Below are 17033 nucleotides of genomic sequence, written 5' to 3'. Positions count from 1 at the left end.
AACCTTCTAAGTTTGGAAAGATATGCAGTGTCACCTAGAAAACAGCACACTCTTTCATGGGACAGAGATATTTCCAGACATTACTTCTGTGATCAATAAATGTATGTAGGTGTAGGGAGTGGAATTGCAGTGGTCTGGCCTGTCTTCAGCATGGCTTTTTATTTGAAGGGTGGGGTAGAGCAGGGCTGAGAACCTCAGGTCTGGGGTGAATGCGGCCCTTCAAGATTCTCTTCCTGGCCCTCCAGGTCTTTCTCCAGGCCACTGTCCATCCCCAGGCTGTGCCCATCACTGTCCCTGCTCCATGACCCCTTTGAAGATTTTTGCCAAGCTGCAATGTGTCATCTGCTTCTTGCTTGCCTGCATAGAAAATGGAGAGATGCTTTGTGTTTAGAGACCCTTAATTGTTTGCACAGCTGGTATGTGGCAAAGGTAAAAGTCACATCCATTGCACTGGTCCTGCCCATCACTAGCATGCAGCACCCAAACAGTTTTGCATAAGGGATTAGGCCCCTTGCAGACCCTCCATGTGTCCCTATTTTCCAGGGACAGTCCTGGATTTACAGAAGGCATCCTGGTTTCTGATCTAATCCTGGAATGTCCTCTTCTCCTTAAGACATCCCTATTTTCATCAGAGAAATGTTGTAGGGTATGGAGATATATGAGGCCCCCCCCCCCATCCAAGGAAATAAATAACTATACAACCTTTTGAAGACATCTGAAGGCAGCCCTGTATAGGGAAGGTTTTTTAAATGTTTTGTATTATGTTTTTATGTATATTGGTAGCCACCCAAAGTGGCTGGGGCAACTCAGTCAGAAGGGCAGGGTATAAATAAAATTATTATCATTATTATTATAATGGAATAGGACCAGTGCCGGATTTACGTATAAGCTAAACAAGCTATAGCTTAGGGCCCCACTCTTTTGCCCGCCCCCCATATACTTCTTCTTAATTGTATTTCAGTTCAACAATTACTTTGATAAAATACATATTTTGTTATGTGCAAATGGCTTTAGATACCTATTAGGTTCATAAATTACCATATAGCATATATTCAAAAAACAGGGACAATCTGTTGTTGACAAAGGACAGCTGGACATATAAAGGGCCCCATTACCTTCAGTAGCTTAGGGCCTCATCAAACCTAAATCCGGCCCTGAATAGAAGTGGCTTAGTCATGCTGGCCACATGACCCGGAAGCTGTCTGCGGACAAACGCCGGCTCCCTCAGCCTAGAGAGTGAGATGAGTGTGCAACCCCAGAGTCGTCCGCGACTGGACCTAATAGTCAGGGGTACCTTTACCTATTTTCATTAAAGAAATATTGCCCTTGGGCAGAAGAGAGTCTGCAGTTCTGACCATCATATAAATAAGCAATCCTGACAGACACTTACACCAAAGGTCTGAAAAGGGCTTTCGGCAGCAGTGCATTTGCATGCATATGCCATAGGGCCAATTTCCCCCTGGGGTGGAGGAGCCCTCATTGTGCACCTCTGTACAGGCCCTTCACACTGAACATGCAATGGTAAGACAGCTTGGCTAGCATACTGTACAACATCTTGCTTTCCCCACACATGAAGGCCATTCAATTGTTTGCAGCTCATAGCAGCCTCCACATCTAATACAAGGTGGCTATATTGGGTTAGGCTAAGCAGAAAAGGAAACAGACTACAACTGACCGAAGCCAGTAAGTTGATGTAAGTTGATGATTTTATTAGCACACAAGTCTCCTGAAGTGGTTGAAATATAAAGCAAACACATGGAAAACTACTGAAGGCGTTGAATTAAATAATTTAATACACATTTATGCAAAAGGCATTTTTTAAAAAAACAAAAAGCAAAGCTGAGCACACACTGTGTAGGGGATCAGGATTACCATAATTTACTCATATTGGGAGAGGGAAGAATGCACCAAATTAATGTGTTCATCAGAAAAGCAGGGAACTGTTGCTTTCCCCAGCAAAGGCAAAGAGTGCATGTGGTCTCCTCACTTCAAGGGATGTGGAACTTTTGATCGCTATGGGACGGATTATCAAAGGTGCTTCATAGGTATGGCACAAACACCCAGCAGGAGGACTGGTTTGTGGCAGAATGCTGGGTGAGATTTTCAGAAGGCAACACAGGGACAAAGTTACAGGGAAAGCCTGAGGATTCGAGAACAATCCAAGGTAGCGTTACTGAACTTCAGCTGTAGCTCAGTGGGAGAACATCTGGTTTGTGTTCAGAAGGTTCCAGGTTCAATCCTTGGCATCTCCAGGTCGAGAACCCTGTCTGAAGTCCTGGAGAGCCACTGCCCGTCAGTACAATACTAAGCTAGGTGGACTGATGGTCTGTCTTCGTATACCATGGCTTCCATTGTTAACAAAGCTTTGCACAGTTAGACAACCCATTTCCCCAAAAGGCTCTGAGATGGCCAAATTATTTATTGGCATGTGCATATCAACGGGTAACACCTTCTCTCTTCATAATGGGAAAAGCTTTGCCTGTTAACTGTAATCTCTATGCCCCTAGCCCCAGAAAGCCATAGAAAGTTGGCATTCTTAATAGACTATGCAGATTGGGGACCAGTTTTCACTGAAGTAGTAAACCCCTATCTGTAATGCTACAATGCAGAAATATTGCCTCCATTAAAAAAAAGCTTTCAAGGATAAGGAACTTTGCCTTTCCCCAGATCTATTAGTTTTCTATGTGCAGGGAATTTCTATAATGAGGATCACATACAACAATACAAGTCCATAGTGTGAAGTGACATAGGTTTAACTGCTCTACCACTGGCCTATGGCCCTGGTAGTATGTTATTTATTTATTTATTTATTTATTTATTTGGTTGGTTGGTTGGTTGGTTGGTTGGTTGGTTGGTTGGTTGGTTGTTAAATTTCTATGCCACTCTTCCTCCCAAAGTATACATGCAAGGTATAAGGAAATTGAGGCAAAACATGAATGCAGCCTTTCTGAAGGATACTTGCTGGTAAACACATCATGTTTAAAGATATACACATCTCACGCCTAGGTTGAAATGAACATTTTAATATCTAGCTCAGAGGACAAGAAAGTCTGGACACAGTTTGAATGGCCATGAAACAGTCGTCATCGTCCCCCCCCCCCATCCTTTCCCTGTACACAATACTTCTCTGGGCATGTTATCTCCACACAAAAGCCGTTGTGTGGCAGGCAATGACAATGGCAAATTCAAAACACTTCTTTCTCCTCTAGACTTTAGTGATTTGTCCTTGTAGCAGTTACCTTGATGTGTGTTTTTCTACAGCTCTGGCTGTTTTGTGATAGAAAGAATTGTATTTTGCAAAAGTAATGGTATAAACTAGACTTACCCTATAAATGTTTCCAAGATAAATTGCAGAATCACTTAAGTAACAAAGCAAATAATGTCTTTAGGGTTCCCCCCTGTATCAATATTAGTGCTGTTGAGGCATTGCTACTCTTTCTTAATTTTGTTTAATTAATAAATAAGTGGAATCAACATGATGGTTGTACACAGCACATAATATAATACTCTATTATTCAGCAGTGCCTATCTCCATAGCAAAAATTCCTACAATAATATTTAATTGGAAGAAAGTTCCATTCAGCATAGGTCCCCCACAACTGTCCCATTAATTTAATGCTTCCTTCTTATGATTTTGGCCCCTATAACTGCCTCATGTTCGATTGGGATACAGCATTATTACATTGCCCCTTAACTGACTCCAAATATGTCAGTTCCTGTTCCTGCTGGCAGAGAGAAGGCTTTGTTTACTGTTTTTAGAGAAATTACTTTGTTTCTTTGTTTTACAATGGCAACTCCAATATTGTGACTTAGTTATTTTTATTATTGCTATTTTAAAATTGCATGACAGCAATAAAAAAAGAAGCTATTGCTCTGGAAACAGTGGTTTATACAAAAATTAATACCCAAGGTCTGAAGACACATGAAGTCACATCCTTGCTGAAGTGAAGCAGGCCTGGGTCTGGTCAGTGTCTGAATGGATGACCATCTGGAAAGCGGACATATACCACCTTGGGTTCCATGGCAAGAGAAAGGCAGGCTATAAATGTAATAAAACAAACAAACTTACATTACATCCCTACTTGCTCCCTGAGATCATCCAGAGGAACACCATTAGTTGTCCCCTGTGTTACAGAGACCCGACTGGCTTCATCTGGACATTTGGCATTGAGTGTTTCATTGAGCATCTCCATTCCCATTGTTCAGCTCAGACACTGAGGTCCAAGCTGAGGGACTTCTGGCGGTTCCCTCACAGCGGGAAGTGAGGTTACAGGGAACCAGGCAGAAGGCCTTCTCGGTAATGGCATCTGCCCTGTGGAACGCCCTCCCACCAGATGTCAAGGAAATAAACAACTATCTGACTTTCAGAAGATATCTGAAGGCAGCCCTGTTTAGGGAAGTTTTTAATGTTTGATGTCTTATCATGTTTTTAATATTCTATTGTGAGCTGCCCAGAGTGGCTGGGGAAACCTAACCAGATAGGCAAGGTACAAATAAGTAAGTAAGTAAGTAAGTAAGTAAGTAAGTAAGTAAGTATTCATTTTTTTTGTTTTGTTTTGTTTTGTTTTGTTTTGTTTTGTTTTGTTTTGTTTGTTTGTATTCTTATTCTTATTATTATCTTCCACCAGAATTTCAGCAAGCATCCTCACTTTGGGCTTTAAGGCAAGACTTTTCTTAGTTTGAAAAACTAAGGTTTATGCAGCTTCTTTATCTCATGACCATTCACATCAGATTTAGTCATGATCTTAGGAGGTGTCCAAAGGCACAGAGGGCAAACAGACAAACTTTCCAATATACATATATATTAGTATAAAAGCCACATTGACCACCAACGTCTTCTCCACAATCTCTCCACTACAGTCTCCATCTGCCCTGGACTTGCCCCTTGATCTACTCCGGACACATCCCTGGAACACATCTCCTTTTTGACCTTGGAGGAGAGACCACCATAGAGGTTTCCACAGCTGAAAGGAGGATGTGGACTTCCTCCACCAGCAAATCTCCCTCTCTGCTTGCTGAAGTAGAGATCTGGGACACCCTCCCAGGGAACAAAAGATTGTAGATTCATGTTCTAAGCTTTCTTGAGTGTACACATGCACAGAAATATGAGTATATGTTTCTCAGATGAATGAATAAATAAATGTGGCTCTCATACAGTGGTATTTGGTCACGGCAATCTTATTATCCATCATGTACTACTAACTATAACTGCTACAAGAAACATGAGGTGCTACACTAAGGATTTCCTCCTGTGTGCACCCCCCCACCCCATCTTTTAAATCTGTTTGGTGACTTTAGCCTTCTGCATATTTGGATTAATATCTTCATTAGCCCTCTCAAGGTGTTGTCAGGATGAATTAATGTTTGAACAGCTCCTTGAAGATGCCAAGTGCTAAATGAATAGTTACTACTCCTACCACTGTCAGTTTCACACTCCTTTCTCCCATATTGTGATTGCTTGGATATGCTCCTCTAAATATAAACTATTTGTTTAATTTTTAAAAAGCATATTGTTTAAGGCAAACCAGTGTTTTAAATGTCATTTAGTGAATTTATTCTTACAATTCATTAGACACATTTTATGTTCATTTCCTAAATTGTTAAGCGTCTGTTTTTAAAAGTAATGTTTATTTTCATTTTCTATAGATAGATTAATGGATTTATATATAAATCAATGGATTTATATATAAATAGATTTATATATAAACCAATAAGTTTCTTGTTTATTTCTTCTTTTAATACATTTTTATCCATCTTTCCTATTAATTGTCCAAGGTGGCTTACATTTTACGCACCTAAAGCAGCAAACTTGAAAGCAATCCAAATCACCATTGAGGAAAACAGCAATAAAACTCGCAGCAGTAAAAGCCAGAGCAATAAAAGCAATAAAAGCAGCAGGAAACTCAAACAGAGAAAGTAACTGAAGGCTGGGTTGTCACAATTGGGAAATATCCAGCTTCAGTGGATGAAGAGAGACAAAGACAGAGAGAGAAGAGAGTACCTCACTGACTGCAAAAAAAGCTATACCAAATCTAGGAGGTTAGAACCTTCAAACTGCCCATTGTCCATTAGTGGAGCAGAGATTCCAGATGTCTCTGCCCTGCTACAGCCCCCACTGAGGACTTAGGGATTGTCTAGAATAGCATTTAGTACAGCAGCCATCCTGGTGCCATTAGGAGCTGCTGGGAGTTGTAATCCAAAATAGCTGGAGGGCACCAGATTGGCTGCAGAGTGGACGCCTGGTGGGGATGGGAACAGGTCAAGATGAGGGAGATATTTGTACAAGCCAGTGTCCCACTGGAATCAAGCAGAGAATCACCCCGACCTAGCAAAGGAGTCCGTTTCTCCTAAGCAGCCATCAGTACACTTTCTTAATGGGATATATGTCTTACTATGCAGACAAGTTGGCGTGCTCATGTGTTCCCCACGGAACTGGCTTCTTTTGATGCAAATTGGGTGTGCTTGGAGAGTCACCGGTTCTTAGGTGTGACTCATTTCCCACAACTGCAGACAGAGGACATTGTATCTAGAGCTAAACCAACTTGTTTCAGTACAATTTATTACAATGTGCTTTTCCTTTAAGAGAGAGAGAGAGAGCGCTAATAAAATGTTTCATTAAAATCAATGGTTTCAATCAAGGTTTTCGCTTGGCGATTTAAATAATAAACTATGATGCTATGCTTTCCAGACAATACTTTCCTAGCCTGACATGCTACTGGGAAAAGCAGTTCAGAACTACTATTAATAATGAATACGAGCTGTTGGTGGCCCTGGACAATATATGCTGTCTTTAGGAATGGCAGCAGAACAAATCAGATATTTATATGCAGAGGCGTACCTGGAGGTTAGCAAAACAGGCCAAAGGCCTATTTAATCCACTATCCTTTTTGAGATGCCTATAGGAAGCTTATAAGCAGGACTCGAGTGCAACAACGTTCAACTCCATTTGGAATTCCCAGCCTACTGCCTCTGACAACGGAGGTAGAACATAGCCAAAGCTGTAGCTTCTCTTTTTTGTTTCTTTTCAAAGATCTAGGTTACATCATCACCATGCTTAGTAGGAGATGTGGAGGCTGAGAGAAAAGCATGTTCCCTTTCAGGAGTGTCCAAGTATTTCCTAGCTATTCAGAAAGCATCTGAGCCACAGTTTTCCTAAGAAAGGGAAGGTACAGCCAGGTCTGGCTGGCAGGTGTGACTAGGTAGAGTGACATTTAGCAGCCCAGGCTTCACTCATCCTTTCAGTTCAACCCCCCCCCCCAACTCTCAGCATGAGGTTCTGAATGCAAAATTCACACATGCATTCAGAAAAATCATGCACTCCAAGCTGTAAGCAAAATGTTAGCTTTAATGGAAGTCAGTCCTGTTGCAGATATTAATATTGGAAGAATAAGAACTGACTCCTTTTTGGAAGAAATCATTGTTAAGGCTCAAATATATTATTCAAACTTTTACTTGCAGAACTTTCTTCATAACAGAACAGAATACAGAAAGTATCCACACAATGTCTTCTGCTGTGCAGCACAGGCTCAGCATCTTACAAAGTATGAAATAATTCCAACAGACCTAGAAGCAGAAGGTCTGTCTCTTCCCACAACATCCATTTTAGTCTGGAGCTGTTTTTTCTCTCTCTCAGAGAGGGTCTTTTACATGTCCTTACTTCACAGAGCCATAAGACAAAAGACACAAATGTAACTCCCTTAAAAATGGGGCTTTGCAACCCAATACCTTCATCACATGATCTAAGCTTACAACACTTGCATGTTTACTACCAGAGAACAACAATCAGTTAGTTAATTATCAGCAAGAGCTCAGAGTGCTCTCCTTGGCTTTAATATAGCCCTAGGGAAAATCCCTATATTAAACCTTCAGCAATATACAATTAGCCATTTTTCATTTTATAACTTCATTAATACACATACACTTTCCATTTCTGTGCCAATTAAATCTATTATACTTAACAGGTTCTGCACAGAGTAGACCTACTGAAAGCAATGGACTTGGGTTAATCATGAATACCATTTACTGCTCAAGGATTCAATATTCACCTACCTATCAATGTTTCATGTTTTTCTAACAATTTCAATGCAATTTCTATTTAATGTGGAAGCAGCTTTAACTACAAAGAAAGTGATGGGGCTTTTTGAAAGAAAGTTGCTTGTGGTGTTCCCATATTCAGTCGAAATGTCTATCACCATCTATAGGGGGGCAATTATCAGTGACCTTTGTATTACCTTGAGCTTCTTTTTATCCAGCCGCTTGATGAAAAACAAAATCACTTTTTCATTGTCAGCTTTGCCAACATCTAGCTGTGAAGAAAACTCAATTTATAGACCTGTAATTTTTACGGCCAGGGAGTGTGCATTTTGGCCTGTTGTTCCCATATCGTTCACAATGGAAACCTTAGAACAACATCCGATGATGTGAAGCAAGTTTATCTGCCCATAGAAATCTTGGTAAAACAAATTGTTAAAATATTTGTCAAGGGAGAAAGCATCTGAAGTGATAAAAGTTAAACTATGCTCTGCAGCAGGGATGGGAAAACTCTAATCCTCCAGAGGTTGTTGTAGTCCAACTCCCAACTGTCCTACCCAAATGGTCAATGGTCAGGGATGGTGGGAGGTGCGGTGTAACAGTATCTTGAAGCCCACAGGTTCCCCATCACTGGCCTATGGTTTCACTTAAAGCTGTGCGTCATGGGAAATAAGCAATTCAGGATACCATCAACATTTTGGCATCACTTCAGAAGAGTCCTAGGAATGGACCAGAAGTATATTGCACTCTGGTTTCAGGAACTTGGTTCATCAAGAACTACGTCTCGGTAGCATTGTGTATTCTCAGTGTATAATGATTTCCTGTTTCCTTCCTAATTTGTCTAGGCATAATACAGTAATGATACATTTCCAGAGGGGAGGCCAAGTTAGTCTGCAGCAGCAAAAAACCAAAAGAAAGGGCATTTTCCCATGGCAGTGTACTATGAGCTTGGTAGTGCTCGTGCATCCACATATCACTGTCTCTGTGAAAAAGCTGCCCCATATTATTTCCCCATTTAATCTGTATTTGCCACTTCCATGGAAAATCCCATAAGGTGAAAACCCTATAGAAATGATACCCGTACAGTTCAGTTGGTTAAAGCATGGTGCTGATAATACCAATATTGCAGGTTCAATCCCCATATGGGGCAGCTGCATATTCCTGCATTCCAGGGGGCTGAACTAAATGATCCTCAGGGTCCCTCCCAACTCTAAAATTCTACGATTCCTCTATGATACATTTGGATTAAGTGTGGTTTTTGGGTGTGTACAGGATGCCATTTTGATGAAGACAACACTATGAAGATGCTGAGAAAATCTTGCTGCTTGAGCACCTACACCGAAAGTATCTTGTGACACACCTTAAGTAGACTAAACATTCCAAACATTAGGGTTGTGTCTACTTCATACTCACAGCAGAGCCATTAGAAACAGTAAACATGAACAACTAAAATCCATTGATTTCAATGGGTGTGTTCTGAGTACTGGTCTTTAAGGTGCCACATACTGTGATAAAGAATGTTATGAACAATGTTTATGGATCCAGCTATTCTACCCTTCACAAAAACCCATGAGCTAAGGGCTTAAAATATGGGAAGATGTGTGTACTGTTTTGAAATAGGAGGGCAAAAGAGAAGGTAGTTAATTGCTTATGTTTTTCATTACTTACCTAACAGGCGTTAATATCTAAATGATTAGCATGGAAGTGAACAAAAAAGAAATTAAGATATGTGTGTTTGCAGATCTTGTGGTTTCACTGTTTTAGCCCATCGCTTTGCAACCCTGCTGAATATCACACAGTGGAGATTTTTTAGCAACTGCAAGCTAAACTACTTCCTTTCTAACATGGTTGAGATCACAGCATGTGGGAAAATCCTAAATCTACTCTTTTTCTCCAAGTCCAGGGATTTTTATTTTGCCAGCGAGCTGCTTAAATGATGCCCAAGGAATTAGTAATTTACTCTATGCAAAAACCAGCCAATCACAAAAGTCCATGTTAATCCTGAATTTGCTGTTGTGATGTTGTAAATGGTGTGTGTGTGAAAGATATTATGATTATTCAGGTCTCTGTGGTTTAATACTAAATGTCAGCCTGTCAGTGGAAGTTGAAGGAGGTGCAAAGTCGATAATGACATGCTATAACGAAAATTCTTCAAGGTGTTGCCACTCTGGAAAGGACAGAAGTAATTAAGAGATAATTGTGAATAGAATAGAAGTGTCTCACAAGAAGGTGGTCTCCTGCTAGTAAGAGAATCTCTAGAGAGCCTGGGGCATTAATGGGAAATAAATGCTATGACAAGGCCAAGACTTTTGCTTTCAGATAGCTGAACAGCACACTGATCCTGTGCTCTATTATTCTGAGCCATCAATGGCAATTTGCTATTTGATACTCATTGCTATTACTCATTTGATACCACTCATGCGTACATGGTAAGGTTGCTGCATTTTCAGGGTCTCAAAAATGACTAACTCTGTGGCTCTTTGGTCTGTTTCTGAAATACATCCAACATTTTATATGTACACTAACCCCACACCCCACCCCATACAAAGAAAGGAGATAATCTAGTTGTACTTGGCCTGTTGAACTCTAGGGGTTAATTTAGTTATGACAAATTTAAGCCCTCTTGAATTCAGTAGGATCTAAGTGTACTTAACTTCCTCTGGACTGTGGATACAAGTTTTGAACAGCCATTTGTTGGTTGTTTCAGGGACACACTTCAACTGCATCAAAGTTCATTAGGGATTTTTCTCATTCACTCAAAGACACAGTTTGAAGTACAATAACCTATTCAGATTTTTGCCCTAAGAATGGGGAGGACATTTGGAATTTCCAAACGTTCCTCTGAAATTAAAAGCTAGGATGGGGAGGATGTGTGGTGACTAACCTCAGCTCTTTTTTTTCAATGTGCCTTTGAGTATGACTTAGTTGGATATTACTCCATGTTTTTAAATTTATCTCACTGGAATGAAATAGCTATCTAGAACGAAAGAGTATCTCAGAAAGCGCTCCCAAATGCGTGTGTACTGCAGTATAGAAATATGAGCAAGACTGATCAGCTGTATGACATGACTGGCACCCTTTCATATTTAAATTATGTTGGTAAGAAGTGATGGCCTTTCATGAGTGCTACCCGGTATTCAAAACATTTTTCTTTGCTTCAAAATAAATTATCATCTTCCCTTCATGCCCATTCACATTTTGACTGTCAGCAACTGGCTAAGAAACCATGACACATAATAACTGGCAAGACATACTACTGTATCTGTCCTGCAAAGAGCTTGTGCTTTAATTAGCTGAAGAACAAGGAATAAACTTCTCAGACCGCTCCATGTTGCAAGGGCAGCAGTGACCATATTACACAATACAGAGAGCACTGAACTATGTTAGACTTAAGAAAAGTAATGGAGCCAGAGTGACTGGACAATTGAGAGCCAATGAGATACAGTGGTTAGAGTTGAGGACCAAGACTAGAAAGACCCAGGTTCAAATCCCTGATCAGTCGTCACATTGACTGGAGGACATTGGCCTAGTTACAATCTCTCAGTATAATCTACTCCATAGGGTATTTTGAAAGGATAAAGTGTGGCAGTGGAGGGGAGGGAATCATGTATCCCACCTTGAGATCCTTGGGGGGGGGGGGGGAATCCCTTCCCATCCTCAAAGATGGCAGGCAGTCAAACATAGATCCAAAGAATTATGCCCATTCACTGGAAATTGCAGGGTATAAAACCAAATCAATAATGAATTTTTGCTTATGTGCCTGCCCACATGTTAGTCAGTTTCAGCATTTTTTCCCTGTGTGCACAGATACCTGGTTAAGGAGGCAGACCCAGCTCTATATGGATAGCAGTACCAGAGATGGAAAGCTCTACTTTTTCTGTGTACCGGGGTCTATATTTAGCCTTTGAATTATAGCTTTCTATGATCTGTGGCCAATTCAGCTATAGCAAGTATCTTTACAAGCATCAGGGATCCCTGTCCATCAATGCTAGCTTGTCTGACAGTTTCTTATCCCATTATTTATGTTTACTGCAATTGTTTGGCCATCTGAGGTTGTCATGCTCCATCACAAATGACAGTGGCCCATAACTCCTCTTGGGAGATTTTAGCATTCTTGAAGAGCGGATGTATCTGAAATTTCAGAGCTGTAGTCCATCATTCCGTAGCCAAGGGACAGTCAGTCTGAGACCCTTATGCAGCTTCTTCCCCATTATCAAGCTGTTTGATATTCCAGCCTTGGAATAGCACTAGTTGCCAGCTTTCAACATGGCATTTAACTACTGAGACAAATTGATGACTGAAACAATTCAAACTGAATCGAGACAAGACTGAAATAATGATGACCAGCAGGTCTTCTGAGGTGTGTGTGAGTTTATGGAAAGGTAAGGCCACTTTGTACCAAAGGTACACTTCTCTAGTCACTCAGGCTCACAGCAATAGATGTGAGGATGCTTGGATTCATATCTCTGTGTTGTGTGAGCTGGCATATTTACCATACAAGACTTAAACCACTGGAAATGAGGATTTGAACTGGTGTGGTCTATCACAGCTGTTCTACATGAATGTGCATTCAAACCACACTTTCACCCTGTGACAGACTTACTTTGTGACAGTTGCATTGCATGGGAGGACACAGGGACAGTTGCCCCGGGCCCAAAATTGTTAGGGACACAAAATTTCAACAGCTAGTGTTGCCTCAATACAGCTATGTGCTTCCGTTGCTGAGCTCCATTGAAAATGGCTTCTCCATGTGAAGCAGGAAGTGACTTCTCTAGACAACAGAACAACTCTTCTTTTGTTATCTCTGTGGCTGCAATCTCCTAGGTGATGAAGATGCCATTGGGCAATTGAACGTACATGCGTACTGCATCCATTTCCCTCCCTCCATAAGGCCCTGGGCACTGGCAATCCATACTATGCCACTGCTTTGTGGTCATTCTGCCATGTCAACAATTAATCTGTGAAGCCATCCTGATGTGCCAAAGAAAGAGCAGAGTGACTCCAAATGTAAACACAGTTTCAAAGGAGGCATTCAGTCATGTTCTGGCCCTTAGAAGTTACGATCTTCCTGAAAATATCTCATGCCTCTGCATATGTGAGTGATCTCACCTTGCTTGCTTAAATTGGGGTTGCCATATTCTGAAGAGCTAAAAATTGGGGTTGCCATATTTTGAAGAGCTAAAAAGAGGACATATTTGTTGACTTAACTATGGATTGCTATGACGACTCTACCCATGAAAAAGAGGATGTGCCCCGGAAAAAGAGGACATATGGCAACCCTCCAATTTTGCTTTCTCACTGACATATAAGGCTTCCTTGTGGAGGGAGAATTTGACATAGGACACATTCAAACATGAGCCCTTCACTACACCAGCTTTTGCCAGCCTGATGTTCTCAGCTACAACTCCCATCAGTCCCAGCCAGCATAGCCAGGCTGCTTAGTGCTGGTGGGAGTTGTAGTCCAAAACATTTGGAGGGCATCAGGTCAAAGAGACACGAACACCTGCCTGTTTGAATCAGTGCTTCCAAATGCCAAGTAGCTGCTGAGACAATTACTTGAGCTAACAGCAGCTGAGGATGGAGGATTTTCATCAAGACCAGGTAAGAGATGAAAGGGTACTGTGTACTGTGGTCCCAATGAATTGTGTGTGTGCATGTATATGCACACACCTTTTATTAACTATTTTTTAGAAGCAGATGCATCAGCAAGTGATGTGCTTATTTGCTCTCACATCTATCTTGGCCATTAGCAGATGCCATTCTCAAGCTACTTCAGAGATGTCACCCTGCGACTTCTAATCTACAAGACTGTTTAGCTCCCTGTTTATATTTGTCAATATTTCTCCTTCACCTTCCACTTGCTACTTGTTTTCTGCAAACGGGGACTCCTTCAAACACTACAGCTTGCATTTCACTTCAGCTCCATTAATAAACCACAGTCTAATTCTGTCATTGTAAATGGTATAGTCTCTAAAAGGCTCCTTTGCTTCTCAAAGGCCTCACTAAGCACAGATTGCCTATGATTCACTGGAAACTCCAAGCTTTAGAAGTACTGCCGAGAAAGTCTACAGAAGACAGAGGCAATGAGGTGCAAGAATGCCAGAGCCCCTTCTCCCATCTTGCTTGATGTTTGCAAATGTGGGACTGAACCAGGCATTTCCTGGCTGCCCTCTGTGTCAGTTTACTGGGAAATGAGCTGGTGTTTATATAACCATGTCAATGCCACAGGGATTGCACAAAATCAGCTATAATGAAATCAACTGAAACCTTTCCCACAGACCATGTATGTCAGGCTCACAGCTTCAAGCTGATTGATAAGAGTTTTAACTCTAAGAAGTACTTTTAAGATGAGTATTTCATGCCAATGGTGGATGCTGGGAAAGAAGAAAGTGTATATGTGCGAAGAGGGGTTTACTTTTCTACAGAGGTTTTATTAAAAAGAAGGGAAAAAAGAAATTCCATCAATACTTGATGTATATGCTAATCAGGAAGGGAGTGGGGTGGATGAATCTCTCCCCCCCCCCCCATTTTCTTCTAAAACAAAAGCAATCTTATTACATCTTGCATTATTTCTTTTCCTGCATGCAGAAAAATCCAAGTAGGGAAAAAACACCCACTCATTTCTCCTTCTACAGTGTGTTTGTTTGTGTGTGTGTGTGTGTGTGTGTGTGTGTGTGTGTGTGTGTATAGATGTATATGTGAACATTAAAGGTGATCAAAAGGTATGCAATTATTAACAGTGCTGGTCATTCAGTGACATCAGTGAGTTTTATGCAGCTGTACAAAAAATATTATTTCTGCTTAATCAGCTGGTAACCTGATCCAAAGTGTGACTAAGTTGGATTCAACACATACCCATCGAATTCCAGAATGATGGCTCAATGCTTGTTTATGCTGAAGGACTAGCTGGAGAATGTATCATGAGCCAGATGGCCATTACTAATTTAGCTAGTTGCATGTGCTTATAATCAACAGAGATTGTACATAAGTTGCATTGCTGCAGATGAAAACCTGTACCTAGTGGACATGTTGTATAACTTATGTTATTCACTCAGTGGTTCATAGTGCATTTCATTTTTAGAGAAGCATTACTGGCTTTGCTGGAGGATGGAGAAATTCCATCTCCATGAGATTTACAAGCTGGCTGAAAATATCCTAAAATCATGGGACTATTTCTTGGCCAGGAGAGGCGCAAAAAGTAATAATACAGGACATCATCGTGATAAAGTCAAGTATATTTGATTCCCATTGCTTCCAGGTGGATAGTTAATCACATCACTCTCCCACTGAAATCAACACACCTTAATAGTGGCGGGATTAAGCCCAGAATAAAACTGTGTGAGTGGATTTATGCTGTTGGACATGTTTTCAAACGAAAGCCACTGCCATAGCTCAAACCTGACAGAGCAAGAAAAGTCAGTGTTGTGAGATATAGAATGTCTCAGAAGTTGAACGTTTTGGCTTTTGAATGCCGAAAACCCAGAAGTAACTGCTTCAGTTTTCGAACGATTTTTGGAATCCAAATGTGCTACGTGGCTTCCGTTTTGAGTTTCCCTATTGTACACACACCCATACCCCTCTATATATATATGTAATTGAAGGTTCAAGCAGCACATCATGGGTTAATCAACTGCCAAAGTCGCAGAGAAAAACAAAGGAAGGCCCAAGCTCAAAATACAGAAAATATCACAAGGCTTTGAGAGGGGTGGGGAGCGAAGCAACAAGACAAACAGAATTTCCACTATTGCCAGCTCACAGAGGTGACCTGCCACAATCAGGTGCCCTGTTGGTGTTCTTTAAAGGTCAAATAAAATTGTATTGAAAGCCACATGGAGATCATTTAAAGTAGTGATTTAAACTAGCAGGGTTCCTTTTGGAGGCAGTGCCCTGACAATGTTTCACCGTGGTTTTTAATCAGCCTTAATTTGTTTAATGCTAGTATTTGGAATGACTCTGCTTGGAAGCTTTAATAGTGAAATGTTCTGCTATTCATGGTTTACTCCATTTTTGTGGTAAGTGCTGATTTCTTATCAGTGATGCCAATACAAGGAAAATTCTATAGATCCAGCTTCTTCATTGTATATATATATAAAAGCCTTTTAAAGAGACAGTTACAGATTTTTAGACCATTCTGCGGTGTGGAGTGGAAGACAGATAAGTTCTCTGTCTTAACAGTCTAAGTATTCTCATAACCAAACCTAACCACAGTAGATATCCATGTGGCAAGACAAGTTGAAATGAAAAGACAGCACATATTCAGACCCTTAGTATGAAAGACCTCCGCTTCAACAGAATGGAAGGTCTTCTACTACTGCATAATAAAAGAATGCAACCTGACCTTTTTCAATTACTGTTCTTTTGTTGTGTGACTGGAAGTGGGCTCTCTGAAGTTTCTGCAGCAGGACCATCATCACATCTGTTCTTAACAAAACTCCAGCTAAAGACTAAGAGGACTACCAGCCAGGAATGGCACATCACATTAATTAGCCAGGAATTGTAGCCAGCTGAACAAAACCCTGCACCTTTTCACAATGAAGCCCTTTCATTCAGCATTCCCCTAGCCAGCATTTTCTCTGCTGTCGTGGCTTACAATGTTTTCCTTCATTGGCTTTAGTCAATATAAGGCTGACTCACCAACAAGCCTGATCAAAGTGCAGATGCTCTCTATTGGCTCACAATGGGACAAATATGGGCTACATACTGTGGGCTCAAACACTCATGGAATATCCCATTTACCTTGAAATGAAGGAGGATTCCTCCTATACCAAGACCCCCAAAGCACATTGCCTCTGCCTTGGCTGGCTCATCTCACACCATAAGTGACTACATGGAGGTAAAGTTAGAGGCCAGTGTCTGGAAAGGTTGGTGGGCTCTCAGGCAGGAAGAAGGAAGGTTTTGTTCCATTAGCAATGGCCTGTTTTCTTTCCAGCCCCAATAGGTAGCCAGCAGCAAACAGAGTATTGCTCAGTAACCTGATGCCACTGAAACAGCCAAATTGGTCA

The 17033-nt window shown here is 41.0% G+C and overlaps 1 long non-coding RNA gene across 1 annotated transcript; it reads right to left on the bottom strand.

Moving 5' to 3' along the window:
• Positions 1 to 226: 226 nt before the first annotated feature.
• Positions 227 to 16599, bottom strand: LOC310848755. Its single transcript, XR_014566587.1, has 3 exons — positions 16370 to 16599; positions 3906 to 4039; positions 227 to 357 (listed from the first exon to the last, which is right to left on the bottom strand). It is a non-coding gene; the product is annotated as an uncharacterized lncRNA (long non-coding RNA).
• Between the last annotated feature and the right edge of the window lie 434 nt (positions 16600 to 17033).

The sequence above is a fragment of the Podarcis gaigeae genome (genome assembly GCF_964106915.1).
Source record: "Podarcis gaigeae genome assembly, chromosome: 7".
NCBI lineage: Eukaryota > Metazoa > Chordata > Lepidosauria > Squamata > Lacertidae > Podarcis > Podarcis gaigeae.
This window is presented reverse-complemented; position numbering and strand designations above follow the sequence as displayed.